This window comes from Gorilla gorilla, chromosome 8 (genome assembly GCF_029281585.2).
Source record: "Gorilla gorilla gorilla isolate KB3781 chromosome 8, NHGRI_mGorGor1-v2.1_pri, whole genome shotgun sequence".
Taxonomy (NCBI): Eukaryota; Metazoa; Chordata; class Mammalia; order Primates; family Hominidae; genus Gorilla; species Gorilla gorilla.
This window is the reverse complement of record NC_073232.2, coordinates 122337678-122354902: the sequence shown is the minus strand read 5'-3', so window position 1 is coordinate 122354902 and position 17225 is coordinate 122337678. Positions and strand designations below refer to the sequence as shown.

The following is a 17225-nucleotide window of genomic DNA, read 5'->3' as shown; positions in this document are numbered from 1 at the left end:
ACCCCACCTCCAATACTTGGAATCACTATTTAATATGAGATTTGCGTGGGGACACAAATCCAAACCATATCAAGCCTGTTTTTTGTTGTTGTTTTGAGGATGGAGTCTCACTCTGTCCCCAGGCTGGAGTGCAGTGGCATGATCTCGGCTCACTGCAACCTCTACCTTCTGGGTTCAAGTGATTCTCCTGCCTCAGCCTCCTGAGTAGCTGGGACTACAGGCACGTGCCACCATGCCCAGGTAATTTTTGTATATTTAGTAGAGATGAGGTTTCACCCTGTTGGCCAGGATGGTCTCGACCTCCTGACCTCATGATCCGCCCACCTCAGCCTCCCAAAGTGCTAGAATTACAGGCGTGAGATACTGCGCCCAGCCTTTTTCTTTTTCTTTCTGTTTCTGAGACGGAGTTTCGCTCTTTGTCACCCAGGCTGGAGTGCGATGGCACGATCTCGGCTTACTGCAACCTCCACCTCCCAGGTTCAAGCGATTCTCGTGCTTCAGCCGTCCAAGTAGCTGGGATTACAGGCTTGTACCACCACGCCCAGCTAATTTTGTATTTTTAGTAGAGAAGGGGTTTCTCCATGTTGGTCAGGCTGGACTCGAACTCCCGACCTGAGGTGATCTGCCTGCCTCAGCCTCCCAAGTGCTGGGATTACAGGCGTGAGCCACCATGCCCGGCCCAAGTCTGTTTCTTAATCATTAAATTCTGAGCTACTCCACTCACTCTCAAGCAGCCTAATTCACTTTCTTGTTTCTCTATCAGGTAACTTCAAATACTTTCACAATTGAAGGTCTATGCCTGAACCCTAGGGCCCACGTCTCAGTCTGAGACCCTTCTATCATTTGCCACTGTTCCCTGAGGTCACCTGATAGCTCACATCTTTGCATATGGCAGTAGATCTCCGATGCCAGTAGATCTCCGATGCCATGCAGATCTCCCTGGTACTGATTGGATCTGGACTTCTACCAATTACCACCCTTTGCCAAAAATTCCCTGTCCCTAAACTCTGCCTATGTGCTACAGTTTGACACCTACTGAATCTCACTCATATTGACTGTTCACATACCTGGACTCATTCCTATTGCCCATTTCTGGGAATCTGCTCCTGACTGTTTACCTGGATTCCAGTCAGTAAAATCCCATGGGTATTCACCAAATTAAATCTTCAACAAAGTGTAATCTAAACTATAATTATGAACTTTAGAAAAAGTTCTCTAGATCCTGGTCTCCAGATTATATATGCCCCATTATTTCACTTTGAACTGTGTTGGACATTAACTGCCATGCAAGCTTGTGGGTGCATTTAAAGAGTACGGCTCTTTCCTGATAAAACAGGATTTAGCTTTGAAAAGTAGGCCTAGTTGATATGAACAAGAATTCTAAAAATGTATGTATACATTGATATTTTATGACACCAAACTAATTCATATCAAAAAAAGGGGGGGAATTAAAATTATTTCTAACATGAAGAAACTGGAAATAATGAGAAGATAAAGAGACAACAACCCAAGTCTCCAGTCCACTGCTGGAAACTGAACTCTCAATAAAAAGTGAGAAAATCTGGAAAAAGACCTGAGAAGTCTAATATCAAATTCAGGAAAAAGAGAAAACATTAAACTAACTATTTAATTTATGGAGGAAAGTTTATCAAAAACAACAGAAATGCAGACTTTAAAACAACGAAGAATAACTTTCATACGTTTGTTAGGATTGTAGAGAAACAACATTGCTTTGTAAATATAAATAAGAACTCTTCCAACAAGAGGAGTTGTTTTCCCTGATATTACCTAATGAGAGCCAAAAGAGGAATACTATCCTTAGAATTTAAAGATGTTAGAGCTTAAAAGGATGTAAGATATTATCAAATCTTATTCTACCTCATTTCTCATATGGAGAAAGGTAGAACAGATCCTGAGAGACAGAGTGACGTGTCCCAAGTCCTTCAATTTATCTTACCCAATACTTTTCACTTTATCTACATTAGAATGAGATACATAAGACTGTAGACCATATGATCTGTTCATATAAGAAAAATTTAAAACATGAACTGCACTTAGAAATTTATTTAACTAAAGATTTTGGTAAGCACAATTTTAAGCACATTTCAGGTGCTACTGTACATTAAATAAACTGTTAACTTTTATCTTTAAAAAGCCAGGTAATGCCTCATGTTACAATTTCTTGATTTTAAAGGGTTTCTAGGTATGTGCTCATGATTAATATACAAAACATTCTGTTGGTGTTATTTCCATAAGAATCTAGAACAATTTTTACTATTTTAAAATAATGAGAGTGCCTTTCTTTCAAGCTTTCATGGTAATTCACCAGGAAGAGTAAACTTCATGACTCAGCTTTTTGTGCCCACTCACACATGCCTAAAAGGTCCACTGAAATTGCTTGCTATATTTTAAATTCCAGCTTGAAGTAGGACTCTTGTTTTTCTGAGGCTCACAAAGACTAGACTCACAGCTTAGTTCTATAGTGTCTATTTAGCTGGACTTAAAGCCTACATCAAGTACTTTATTGTCAAATAAAAAGCTATCTATGAGGAGCTTAGTAACTTAAGTAGATCTCCAGAGTTTGGTAAATATTTTGTGTCTACTTTTGATCTCTATTGTCTAGGAAAGGTTCTGTCAAGTTGTAAAGTGCTAGAAAGTGTTATTTTAAACCTTTAAAAGGTAGTAAGAGTACTACAACTCTGGGATCCTTGGTTGCAACAAAGAAGCACAAAGCCAACTACTATAGTTTTCCAAAAACAGCATTTCCTCAGTCCCCGCCCCAAGGAAATAAAAAAGCATCCAGGAAATCCCATCTTTAAAAAATACTTAGCTATCAGCCTGGGGCTTCTAAAATTCAGGCCCTGAAAAAACGATAGGAAAGACTTCAAAGTCTATCCCTATTAGGTTTAGAGGGAAATGACTCTTCCTAAAAAAAAGCCATCCCCCTGATTGTTGCTTTGCTCACCATACTTCTTTTCTTTTTTTTTTTTTTGAGACGGAGTCTTGCTCTGTCGCCCAGGCTGGAGTGCAGTGGCGCGATCTCGGCTCACTGCAAGCTCCGCCTCCCAGGTTCACTCCATTCTCCTGCCTCAGCCTCCCGAGTAGCTGGGACTAGAGGCACCCACCACTATGCCCGGCTAATTTTTTGTATTTTTAGTAGAGACGGGGTTTCACCGTGTTAGCCAGGATGCTCACCATATCTCATACATTTGGACTGTTTTCCCCTCTCATCTCCATCCATCCATCCAATATTTGTCCATACTTTGAATTCTTATTCAAAAGCCAACCCCTTCCACTGTGACTTTCCTAAGTTCCTCCATCTTAGCTCTCCCCGCAACCTTAGTGTTCAAATCACTTTGTCATAGTCTGTATTGCCTTTTAATTATCTGAGTATGTCTGTTGGCTCCAAGTAACTGGGTCAACATTTTTTCCTTTCTTTACTGTCCACTTAGAGTTACTCAATAAGGGTTTATTAACTCACTGAGGTGAGTAAGGCTCTTGACTCATAATACCCCCAATTCTCTACTTGTCTTAGAATAAACCAGGACACGGATTCTAGAGCAAACTCTGAAAACTGGGCTATTCGTGGTTTGATAAGACTGGCCAAGTATCCAAGATGGTTGAGGTAATGAATATTGTGACCTGAATATGAAATGTCTTAAGCTGACTGAAAAGTAATTACACAAAAAAAGTGTGAAGATATGAGAAGAGCATTATCGGTATCTGGAAATACTTAAAATAAGTAAATACATACATAAAAAGAGCAATTTCTAAAAATCTGTATTTACCGCCATGTTTTGAGACCACATACAAAGAATGATATAAAAATGTTATCTTCAAACACCAAAGAAACTACTGATCCAATCAATCAGCAAATGCTAATTCAGGTGTTAGAAAAAGGTAATAAAGACTATTTAAGGCACAGCTCTGATTCTTGCCCTTAAGGACTTTCCAGTTTATTAATAATTGTGGAGAGAAGTAAACCGAATAAGCTATCTCGTAAGACAGTTTAATGTTTTACAGAACTTGAATTCATGGCTTCCAAAACTCAAAATAGGTCTTTAAATGGACATTTTTCATACCCAAAAGGTATGTTTAAAATAATTCATTCTCATCTAAGGACAGGAAGTGTGTAGAGTAAGCTAAGCCTGCAAAAGGTCATAACCACTATTAAAGCATTTTTTTTTCTAATCTTTTTAACTGTCATGACTTTTATGCCCAACAGTTACTGATGGTCAAATGTATTCTGAAGCTCAGCCAAAGCTTTTTTTTTTTTTAGAGTGATACTCAAAACAAAGCAAATATTGGCTTAGTCATGACACTTGTTGTTCTAAAACATTAATAGCCTATTGTTCACTGTGGTTGTCTCAGCAAGATAATACATTGAAAAACAGCATTTCCTGATAGGAAGTGAATTCCCACTGTGTGTCACAGGACCCTAGCCAAATGCTGGGCTCCAAAGGAGAAACAGCAGTGCCTTCTGGGACTGCGTAACAGACCAGGGTAATGAGACTTCCCCTTCTCTCGTTTAAAAATGTCTGTTTCAGCTCAAACTACAATCTATTTGACTGATTTTGCCACCATAGGACTGTTTTCCTAAAATGGCTTCAAATGCTTTAAACAAAGTTTGTTCAACATCCTGTAGACAGCAGCATCCTGTATATTTCTAACTATGAAGAATTTCCTTAGTTATACATGCCACAATGGATGGGGTAATTTGACAAGCCATCAGGATGTATCTTCAAAACAGTGGGTGACCATTTTCAAGCGTGGTTTCATATAAGCAATTGTTAAAAAATCGTAATATGTGAAGCATAATAATTGCAACAGTTTTTCATACATCAGATACGTTTTAGTAGACAAAAATTTAGGCTCAATTAATTAGTCCAAGCACCACAGCATTACTTAGAGTTCAATTAGTGAGAAACTGGTGTCACCAGCAGAGCCTCATACAGAAGAGTGTGCTTCCAAAGTAACTGACACTGTACTAAGACATTAAGACCTCCTTTTTAAACACTGAAAACATACTTTTCATCTATTTTCACAGATTCGAATTTAAATATATATATATTTTTTGCCAAGTTCCAATCACCAGTGGATATTAGAAAGCTCCAACAACACAAGAAACAGGAGCAGTTGTCATTTTAGAGGATTCTAAGCAAGACTGTCTCAGTTACCTAGGTACTCCCAGCATTTAACTCAGTGCTTGGCTGCTAGAAGGTCTTCGATACATTTTGCTAAGTGGAATTGTATGTCAAAAAATGTGTATGAAAATTAACAAGGAACACTAATAATTATCTAGCATTATTTGAATAATAATAATATCTCAGATTATAGAAAAGTATATTCAAGGTATATTAAGCCTTCTGCCAAGAAACTAAGGTAACCACCACACAAACATACAAACTCTCTCTCCTACCTTATTGGCCAAGAAAATGTCTTTTATCTTCCAGTTGTAATTACACAAATCAAATGAAGTCCTTACATCATTTTATCTTTAGAACAGCTGTCATTTGATTGAATTATGAAACTAAAACTGTGAAACAGGCAATGCTACCCAATGCTAAATATCCTATGTGTGATCCAGCAAAAATACTGCTTTTGTTACTTTATAACTTTGCCATGTAACTTTGTAACTTTGCTGGCAGGATATAGTTCACCTCTAAAGCAGCTTCCTCAGCATCAAATCTGAAAACTTTAATTATGTTAAGTAATGTCAGTTTTAGCATTTAACGAAACAAGGAGATGGATTAAAGGGCTAGAATGTGCAAACAGTTTAAACAAGAAACCTGAAGTCAAGTTTCAAAGCCCTAGGATTACTTCTGAATGGTCGGACTCACTGAAAATTATAAGGATCCATTTTAAAAACAAACATAACCTCACAATCTTCTTCCTCAAATATTCAAGCTTGATAAAAAGGATTTGCTTTTAATTCTGGAATGGGTTTTATACTTTTGAAGTTGACTTTTGAGAAAAGGATAGTTTATGTAAAATATAGAATGATATTCAACTTTCCTTTTTTACATTCTTAAACTTTAAAATAGCTTAGGCCATATGGAAGGTCAAATAAATTACAGACCACACAATATATACAAAAGATGTTTTTAATTTAAATATGAGAAACTTCATATAATTTGGGTTATCCAGTTTAAATCAATATTCCAACAAAAATACTACATAAATATTGAAGTTAGGTGGGACATTAAAACTCATCTATTTCAATCTCTTATTTTATAGATGGTAAAACTGAGAATTCAAGGAGGTCAGGTGACCCACCCCAATACCACATCCAAGTTACCCAACTTTGAACCCAATGTTCTTTCACTGCTCTGAGGAGAAATGACTTCCTCCTGGGGCAGTTCTTACCCACCCCGACCCATGAATGCCTGGGATAGTGCGGCCTACTTTTGGAGCCCTAGTCTGATACACAGAAGTTGGTGAGGGAATTTTCTATTTCCACACAGCACTATTATACCTTCCCTATAGTACCCCAGTTCTGGGTTCTATCCCAAAACGGAGGTAGGAGAAGACTGATAGCATAAGTACGTCTGATGGAGAGGGGATGGGAACAAACTTGGAAATGATCCAAATATCCATCAAAGGAGGAATAACTGAGTTACAGTACATCCATCCACACAATAAAGTACTATAAAGCCATTAAAAAGAATGAAGTAGGCTGGGTGCAGTGGCTCACGCCTGCAATCCCAGCACTTTGGGAGGCTGAGGCAGGTGGATCACTTGAGGTCAGGAGTTTGAGACCAGCCCGGCCAACATGGTGAAACCCCATTGCTACTAAAAATACAAAAATTAGCCGAGCTGTTATCCCTGCTTACTCGGGAGGCTAAGGCAGGAGAATCGCTTGAACCTGGAAGGCAGAGGTTGCAGTGAGCCAAGATCGCGCCACTATACTCCAACCTAGGCGACAGAGTAAGACTCTGTCTCAAAAAAAAAAAAAAAAAAGGAAAAGAGTAGATACATAATGGTATAATTTTATATGGATTAAAAAGATGTTCAGGTAGATCACACACACACACACACTGTCTCTCTCTCATCATTTTTTTGAAAAATAAATTCCCCTCTGGGGAGTGGGGCTGAGGGATTAGGGTGGGAAAAACATTTTGTCACATGCCCTTTTATATTATCTTTTTACCATATGCATTTTTTAGTAAAATTACCTTTTAAAAGTACATTAAAGCAGAGAAAGGAAATTCCATGGAGCTCTGGTAGACAACTATGGTGGTGAAGATAAAGAAAGGGTTTATCAATGGTAATCTGACACTCTATATCTAATGTACATGACACATTATATCTAGTTCTCTAGAAAAGCCTTCTCAATGCTTTTCATGTCATGGTATGTGTATTAGTTCTCACTAATAGGGTATGCATAAATAAGACAAAGCTTGTATAGCAGACTGGAGTAAACAGGAGGAGATTGAGGGGCAGATTCACAGGGCTTGGTAAAAAATATTCCATTTTCTTTATATTATGTATTTAGGAAAAGATAAGAGTATTAATGGAGATATTAACTATGATTTTCTATTAAAGTTCCAAATAAAAATAAAAATCTATTTACAAATCTTCTAATTTCAATATTTAACAGCAAATTCGTTGGCAAGCTTTGCTCCAGCATAACTGTAAAAGTCGAAGTTTAACTGTATTCCTCCAGAATTCAAAGGGACAGTACATTGTAACCAATATTTTTTGAAATGAAACATAACAGAAAATAGCGTTTTCTGTGTTGTAAGAGAGATTTATTTCAGAGATGTAAAGTGGTTCGTGTGTGTCATGATTGGATCATGATGCAAAATATACTGAAAAAAGTTTGAAAGCCACTTTTACCCAAGGCTACACAACTAATAGCTGTACACTGAGTAGCCAATGTCCACGAGTAGCCAGGTCCACAAAAACACTTGTGGCAGGAGGTTGGCATAATTTCAACTTGAAAATGCTGATGAGATGATTTATATAGCTAGTTCTACTACTCAGATATTAAAAAGTAAATTTCAAAATTCCTGACAGACACAACTTCTTAAAGTAAAGCTTTAGTTTTCATGTCACTTATAAGAATTACTGAGTTAACATCCAAACATTTTTCTCTCAATTCTAGCATATTCCCTTTAGCATTGCAGGGATAGTCATGTGTCTTTACAAAGAAAATTACGGTACTCAAAGCTATAAAAGATCTTAGAAGAGGCTAACCTAAATTCCTAACTGTACAGGTAAAGAAACTAATGTCCAAAGAGGTAAAACAGTCTGTTGATTCCCAGGCTAGTGCTTTTTGCTGATACCACACCTGTGCTTTATTCTTACATCCTTATGAAGTTAGAAGACAGCTAAATCCAATTACTACCAAGTAAAAAGGAGGAAGCTGAAGCAAGGAGATGCTAAGAAGTCTTAGTTCAAAAAGGATGACACAATGTCACCCCTGCAAGCCTTACAGAAATTAGCCATTTTCAACATTCAGCTTTGATTTCAACAGAGGCAGTTATTCAATTTGCTTGCACCAAATGAGTGTCTACCCAAAGTGTACACATGACCACACACCAGAGTATAGATAACACAAAGCACAGCCTCTCTCTCTCCACATGCCCACTTCAGTCAGTGAATAATTAAACACTCCAAAGGCATTTAAAACTCAGGTACAAAGAGAAACTCAGTGTGTGAGGGGGAAAAAAGATCAGACAGACTCCAGTTGCAAAAAAAAAAAAAAAAATTGCTGAACATGGACCTCAATGAACAACAATAATTCTCCTATAGTTCAACTCACCATTCACGTCACAAACTCTAGAAAGAACACAGAGGCACGGAACTGATGAGGCATGGAACAGAACTTTGGGCTGCAGCCTGCCCCAACTCTTCTGACAAATACCCAACAGCAACAGGACAAAGCATCATTATGACAGAAATAAAAGGCTCTTTAGATGCTGCCTTTTTTTTAATTCAATGAACCCACTCTTACACACAAAGTTCATGTCACGATGTCTCGAAATACAGTATTGCCAGATTATGCTATTAATGGGTCCAATAAATTCAGTACAAAACACTACTTCAAGCATTTTCAAGTTAAATAACTAGCACATTTGGGAGAATACTATTTGCCTTCATTTGAACAGTCAGTGTCATCCCCAAAATCGTTAAAAATAACAATTCAGTAAACTGTTTAAGAAAGGGAAAGAAAAAAAATAGCAGACAAGTGAACTAAAAGAAAAAAAACTTAGTGGAGTGATAAAGCCAGAGGCTCCTCCCAAAGAAGAATATTGCATGTTACTAGCAGCTGGCACAAAGGTTAACCATCTATCTTATCTGTGTTTCCCCTTAAGCTGTGAGCAATCAGTATTACAATAGACAATCCATTACTTACAAAAAAACTGAAGTGCTGTACATTTCTTAAGCTGGTTTTTGTGTGGCAATTCTGTTGCAATACTGCCCTAACAATGAACTTTGTTTTAAAGAGCAAGATATCCACACTCAATGTGGTTAGAGCAAGGGTGGAGCTCACTCTGGGGGAAACAACACACCCAGGCAGACTTCAGTGAGAGCAAACTGCACATTAATATTGCCACACATTTTTCAGAGCCTTGGAGTCACAATTAATTGATTAGTCCTCCTAAAAAAGTGGGGGAGAGTTCATGTTTGTAGATCAGCTTTCCTACCTTGAAGTAAAATGTATTCTCATTTCTTGTTTGTGAAGAAAGTAAAGATAAAATGCAAGACAGATCACACAGTTCAACCAACAGAATGTTAGATGGAAGTGGAGTACTATAAAGGAAGTCCAACCATGCCAACTTCTAAGTTTAGCAACAGCAGCTTTTACATATCTCAAGGTGTCAGAAGCATTGCTCATTCTAAAACATTACTTCAGACTGTTTCCAGAGGTCCTGAACATGAACACAAATTACCTCTTTCTCTCCTCACCAGTGCTCTAGTTCTCCTAGCAATACACAAACAATAAAAACATTTTATTATCAACTAGCAATAGTTCCCTTCAAAATAAGATTTATTTTGAATTTATGGAGTTGCTCTGGTAGAATATTGAAATGTACATGTAAAAAAGAAAATTATTATGCATACCATACTTTTAAAAATTTTATACTCACCCACTTTTTCAATAATTTTGTAGGAATTTTATTTTAAAAAGTTTTCCACAGTATGTATAAATACTGTACAAATATCTTTAATAGGATCTAAAATAATTTATCAGTTATTGAAACTATTATCAAACATCTGATAATTATTCAAAGTGATTTTAACCAATAGTTTTCTGTATACGCATATTCAGAAACACAACCAAGAGTTATTTTTAATTGAATTCCTATAATCATAAAATTAAAGTTTGAGTAAAATAAGCATATAAAAAACTATGTAATTGTTTACATAGAATTTAAAATGAACAATGGAAAAGGATTTGAGAGAACACCAGGAAAATATTATTTTTAATGATGCATGTTGTCACGTTACTCTAGCCAAGAGCTACTCTCTCACATTGGAACAATAATTCAGTCTGGAGTATTGAACATTTCAATATTTTGAGAGATGGCCTAGAACATCCTCTCTCAGGACCCTAGTGAGGGGCTGTTGATTGATCTTGCCTTTGTTGGATTATGAGGTCACTCTTGCCACATGATAAATTAACCATTCCAACATACTCTTCTCATAGTCTAACAGCATGATTTATTTTTTCAACCATCTATGTAATTATCAATCACCTGCTGCTATCTCTTGGCTCTTCCTCATCTCCCCCTCAAACTAACAATTCAAAGTTAGCAGTTGGTTATTACAGTAGAAGAATCCTGTCTTGATACTTTTTGGATTTGCACTGGCAGAATGTGTTTTCAAGCCAAACTTCACTTTCACAGCTGCAAAGGAAATGACAAGAGAAGAAAAACACAGCCAATATATATCAGCAATTAATTCCATCCACAACTGCCCAGCTGTTTGTGCATGGAAGAATCAGTCTGTTTCCTTTTGGGGCTTTCACCACTGAAAATTGATACTGCACATTCAGAGACACAAGCTGTTTGTAACATGTCAGGAATGTGCGCAAGATCACACAGAGTTGAAGAGACAAAATGAAATCCAGATCTAGTTTTCTTGGGACTTGCCAGTATTATTTCATAGTTTAAAAAAAAAAAAAAACAAAAAACCATAAAAACACCCCAATCACAGAGAGAGCAAAACACATGAAAAAATATTCTCCCTTCTGAATATCACCCTTCCAAGAAAGGAGAAAATCTGCCAATGATATCAGATTTAGTATCAAGAATAGACACTCTGATTTATTGGCACAGACAAGGTGTGACATTCTTAGGAATCCACATGCCCTCAGTATGTTAAATCCAGCCAATACTCTGGACTACACAGCTACTTGCCCAATGTGTAGTTAGTCCCTTTAAAAAATCCTTATAAATGTGAAAGTTGTTGGGAACCAATGCTTCCACCACAGTCATGCAGAAAAGCAAGTTTTTCTTGGTTAGTCTTGATATTATTTGGCACTCACATACATGCCTGTTTCAGGGATTCATGTAAATTTACAGTCCAATCTTCTAGGGTAACTTTCAAGCAATGAAATTTCTCCTTCCCTCCCGCCTCCTCAGTTTTGTAGATTTTAAATAAAAATACTCTACTGAGTGCTAGAGGCTTAACAACTAAAGTATGGGCTTGTGTGCAACTCATGAAGCATGCTATCCCCCTTCTCTCCTGTCCTCCAACTCCAATTTTATTTCAAATATTTGTTTCATTTAAATTTTGTAAAATGTCATTCTGTCATATTGTATTTTCAGTACATAAAATGACTTGCGATTAGTTATTGTTATGAAAGTTAGCAAAAAGAGAAAGATAGCATTTTAAAAACAAAGTAATTGAAAACATATTTTAGCTTTGTTTAAGATTAAAAAAAAAGGAAATGAGGTAGCCCCATGACTGAATTCATTGTCCTAAGGGCCTTCCCCTTCCCCTTTTGCCCTCCAATCAACGTCAGCTGCACAAGAGTTCACGCACTCCTAGTGCCTGTACATTCTCAAATACAACATAGACAGGACACTCACTCTGGGCACCACTAGGGTCTAGGGCTTGATCAATGAAGAGAAGACAAACTGTCTACTCCAAATAGGGGAGTGAATGAAACATTCCATAAGCTTCCAAATGGAGATGTTTTCAAGTGCCAGAAATCAAACCAGCACAATGAGAAACTGTCTCCAACTAAAGTGCTATGAATCCTGAAGTCACAAAGTTTGATTTGTTAAGGAACTACTAGGCATCTCAAACATGTGGTAGACTAAAAGTACAAAACCAAAAAAAAGGGTTTTTCCTTTTGAACAAACATCATCTGGTCAAGGATATAACGGGTTGGGAGAGGAGAGGAGAGAAGTTTAATCTTTGGCTGATGGTGACACCAACTTCTAGAAATGTGGTATAACTATTAGTGACTTAAAACAGCCACAGAGATGAGCTTTGCTTGGCAAGCTTCAGCTCTGTGGGACATTCAGTCTAGCTTGAAATGTCTATGGAAAGTAACCTCTCCATCTACTACAAGACTGGCTAAGAAAAAAAAAAGGTCTGTCTAAACTGTTTAAATCAGGTTAAATTCATGTTAGTCTGGGGTGGGAAGGTGGCTGCTTCCATGGGTTCCTCTACTCAGTTGGGAGCACTTTTGTATTCCAACAGATAGCACAGAGCTTAGAGCTTAGCCCACTGAAACCATCCGTTAAGTGCTGAATGGTAACAGGCATTTAGTTATAATAAAAACAAAACAACTAAGGATGAACACTCTCCAAAAAGGAAAGCAAAATGACAGAAAAATAGGGGGCAAGGAGATGATCAGAGTAAAATGCATGAAATACTAAAAAGATTAAAAACCAACTGTGCAAACTTGTGTGTCCTCAGAGATCTAAATGCTGCTAAGCAGTTAAAGTGCCACTGGAATAATTCAGACTGCTGTGCAGTGCACTTTACATACTTATTCCGTGTACTTCCACAGCAACCCTATCGGTAGTACTGTCATGATGCCTCCTTTACAGATAAGAAAACTAGGGCCAGGCACGGTGGCTCACGCCTGTAATCCCAGCAGTTTGGGAGGCCGAGGCGGGTGGATCACGAGGTCAGGAGATCGAGACCATCCTGGCTAACACGGTGAAATCCCGTCTCTACTAAAAATACAAAAAATTAGCTGGGCGTGGTGGTGGGCACCTGTAGTCCCGGCTACTCGGGAGGCTGAGGCAGGAGAATGGCATGAACCCGGGAGGCGGAGCTTGCAGTGAGCCGACATAGTGCCACTGCACTCCAGCCTGGGTGACAGAGCTAGACTCAGTCTCAAAAAAAATTAAAAAAAAAAGAAAACTAAAACTCAAAGAGGTTAAGCAAATAAGGTCATACAACTAGTGGCAATAGAGATAAGTCGAACAGTGATTTTTTCATCCCTGGTGATTTTCACAATAGGCCAATTTTACACATACTATGGAGGTTCTAGGTTGAAGAAAACTCAGTTGTGGGATTCAGCTGAGGGAGTAAAACTCAAGGGGAGAAAAAAAGGCCTGGACAAAAAGTAAACCAAAGCCAAGGTGTAAGAGTTGTGTGAGTTCTATGTAGGAGGAAGCTTCATGAAACAGTCTGCCATCCTATAGTTTTAATTCAGAGATGTCCCTTGAACTGAAGAAGGGCTCAAGAGTAGCTCTTACTGTCTCAGAGCTTTTGTTCCCCCAGTTAACTGTTCTCACAAGTGATAATACCACATAGATAACTCCTTGATAAAAATGCTGACCATGGTGTTCATGCTTCAGAAGATAATGAGAGCCTATCCAAGTTGGTGAAATCCAACTGTTGTCTGCAGGCATGTCTGACTATATTCTATAATTTCCTATTTGAGGGATGCCCTGGTTTAGTCTCTCCTGCAAAGACGGATTTGTGAAGAAAAGCCTCCTACAGGCCTCCACCCGGTAAAGCCTCAAGTCCCACAACCCTCTGGCTTACTTCCAACATAGCACTCCTTACACTAACTGTCTGTTCCCTGGGTATACCTCTCACACGTACAGTGTGCAACTTGAGGGCAGGGCCCCTCAGGACCTAGACCAGGGGTTGAAAAAGGAGTTTAAAAAATATTATACATGGTGGCCGGGCACAGTGCCTCACGCCTGTAATCCCAGCACTTTGGGAGGCCGAGGCTGGTGGATCACGAGATCAGGAGATTGAGACCATCCTGGCTAACATGGTGAAACCCCATCTCTACTAAAAAAAAATACAAAAACTTAGCTGGGCGTGGTGGCAGGCGCCTGTAGTCCTAGATACTCGGGAGGCTGAGGCAGAAGAATTGCGTGAACCCAGGAGGCGGAGCTTGCAGTGAGCCGAGATTGCGCCACTGCACTCCAGCCTGGGTGACAGAGAGAGACTCCGTCTAAAAATAAATAAATAAATAAAATTATACATGGTAAATGAATAATGTCCCCTGCCTATTTGATATGTGATAGATGGTTATTTGTTAAAACAGGTAATCCAGGATTTAAAAAGGAAGAATTATAGAAAAGGCAAGGTTGGGGATAAGTGAAATATGGTTAATGTTCAAAATAGGCTTTTTCTGGATAAAAAAATGTACACAACATAACCTACAATGATTGATAAGTTCAGCTTATTAAAGCTGAGGTTGAAATTCAGTAAGTCATTAGGTCTAAAGATTAGGCATGATCCCCATTTAAAACAAAAATTAACCAAACTAGTGAGGTTGTATTATATCTTCAAGGTTGCCAAACTAGAGGTAGAAAGACATAATATGGCTTTGACTCTACTGATGGCATAGTACTTCTGAAAACTATGCATTTTATTAACACCTTGTGAAGACACAGACTACATGAAAAAGAAAAAAGCACAGAATAAAAAGTGAAGAATAAATCTATTTGTGCCATTAAAAAAATCTGCAATCATGAATAATTTCTGTTTTGGGAAAAGTTCTAAAACGGAATAGAAAACAAGTAAAAACAAAATGAAATATAGCCACAATATACGAAATATTCATGACACATGCAATTTGTTTTTACTTTCTAAATCTTTGAGGTATAACTTTTATTTTTAACTGTGGCAAGAATACATGAGATCTATCCTCTTAAATTTAAGTATACATTACTGTTGATTATAGGTACAATGTTCTATAGCAAACCTAAAGAGCCTTTTTATTTTGTTGGACTGAAACCCTCTCCCCTGCAATTTGTTAAAAATGTTACTTTTGCTTTGAGCTGTTCCATCTAAGGATATGGGGCTCTGTAGGCATTTTTAAATTGCTTTTTCCAACTATGAGACATCTCTTTACTTGGAAAAATATGTTTTACGTTTCAAATACTTTACCCAGTAAAAGCCATTCCCCCAATTTTTTTTTAATCTTGGGAAATTTAAGTATCAATAATGTTTCTAAAAATTATCCTCCTAAAACAAATTCAAGCACTTAGCTTCAAACACTGCTGTCGGATAGGTAGGAGGCAAAGCTGGCCCCCCCCCCCCAAAAAAAAAACAAAAAACTAAAAACAAACAAAAAAAAAACCACATGACATGTATGTAGGCCTACTAACACTCTCAGCTTCTCTGAGATCTAGCTCTAGAACTTGGGCTGCCTGTATATGACAAGAGCCACATCCCAGCCTCTAAAATTAATGCTTTAAGAGTCCTCAGATATGATAAGTAAGCTTTTTCCAAGACAGGGCGAGAGACAAGTTTGGATATCTGCACCCCTACCCCCCAATCTTTATCCTTCAACCCCTGCATAACTCTGCCTGCCTTCAAGTATCTTAATGTATTTTTCCACTCAATGGTTGATAGATTTGCTATAACTCAGTGGCATGATAGAAGGTGTAATGAAAACAAAAACAAAACTGGTCTGTATCTCTTCTGTACATATTAGAGGGATTTCAGTTTACAGAATCATACATACTGCTCCCAAACATAACTAAAGTGTAGAGTATCAATTTATTCTCTGCAACCTACAGCTGTACTGATCACATAACCTACTTTTAGATTTTTTAAATTTATATTTAAATTCTGAGTTGGTAAATCAATTCACCATGTATTTCTTTTCTACTTTTTTCTTAAATATTTATTCTACTAACTATTCATTCCCCTACTATTACATGCTACAATTGAACAGGTATCATGGTAGAAAATGTAAGAAATGAACGAGACATTGTCTCTGACCCTAAAATACTAGCAATTTAGTGGGTTGGGGCAGGAGAGAGGGAGAGACAATTGTAGCACACTCTGTTATTATGTTATAATAGATATACTACAGATATACTACAGATATATTCAGAGAAAGGAGCCTATTTGAAAGGTTACAGGGCAAGTTACCCTGGAGCTTGGTCTAAAAGGAATGAGTATATATGTATGGGGTGAAGAGGAGAAAGATTAAAAAAAAGACAATATATGTCTTAATAAACTTTTAACACATGGCTTTACTTTAAATAAATAAAAGTATCACAGATTACAACTAATACAAAAGGGAAATCAAAATTGCCACTGGGTAACAGTTTACTGTGGTTTGTATAATTTAAGCTACAGGAAGCCTACAATCTATTAGCGAACCACACAGTTTTGTGTCATGTGCTTTTGCTTTCACTCTAATCTGACTTGCATGCTAAGAAAAGAAACTCAAAAGCCATTTATATTCTTTTTTAAACAATGCTTGTTCTTACACTGCATTAACCAATGACTTAGAAATAATTAAGACCAATTATCTTGAAAGCCAGTCAAATTGTAATCTGACACCACATCACCATGAAAAGAGGCATAAGAACGTTCTAGGTTAATACTAAGGTCAGTAAACAAATTTCATGGTCAAGGTGGCACTACATTATACTACACCCTATGGGCTCAAATCCTTAAAAGCATCAAGTATAAGCAAGGTAGATTTAATGGGAGAGGGTGGGAAGGGGAAAAAAAAAACACAACTAATAAGCATTATGTTTTGTAAGGCACTGAAGTTCTAAGGTTCACTGGCCCAGAAAGCTGTTGATATATGAGAAAGGTTACTTTTGTGGATTGAAAAATAGGCTAAGGTGATTAAATATACATTTAAAGCTGAAAGGGATGATATGTTAAATTGCTGAGACTGGGTCACTCATTTGATCAACTTACTATTGATGAGAAAATGCCACAGGGTTAATGTTTAAGATGCTTCCACACTGAAGTACAAATAAATAACAAATCTTCCATTTTTATGAAGAAGAATATGCAGATCATTTACAGCATATACA

General features: G+C 37.5%; 1 protein-coding gene across 28 annotated transcripts in view; it reads right to left on the bottom strand.

The window, feature by feature from the left end:
* The window catches only part of ADD3 (adducin 3), a 170960-nt gene that overhangs the window by 47926 nt on the left and 105809 nt on the right, over positions 1-17225 (bottom strand). For 2 of the 28 annotated variants that reach the window (XM_019034904.3, XM_055352109.2), the window contains exon 1: positions 10707-10851. The exons of 23 other annotated variants lie outside the window; for them this stretch is intronic. The gene's annotated coding sequence lies outside the window, so the exon portion shown is untranslated. Of the gene's footprint in view, positions 1-8767; positions 8867-9361; positions 9525-10706; positions 10852-17225 lie in introns of those variants that run through there. 3 more of the 28 variants (XM_055352107.2, XM_055352102.2, XM_055352110.2) reach the window with 3 other exon arrangements.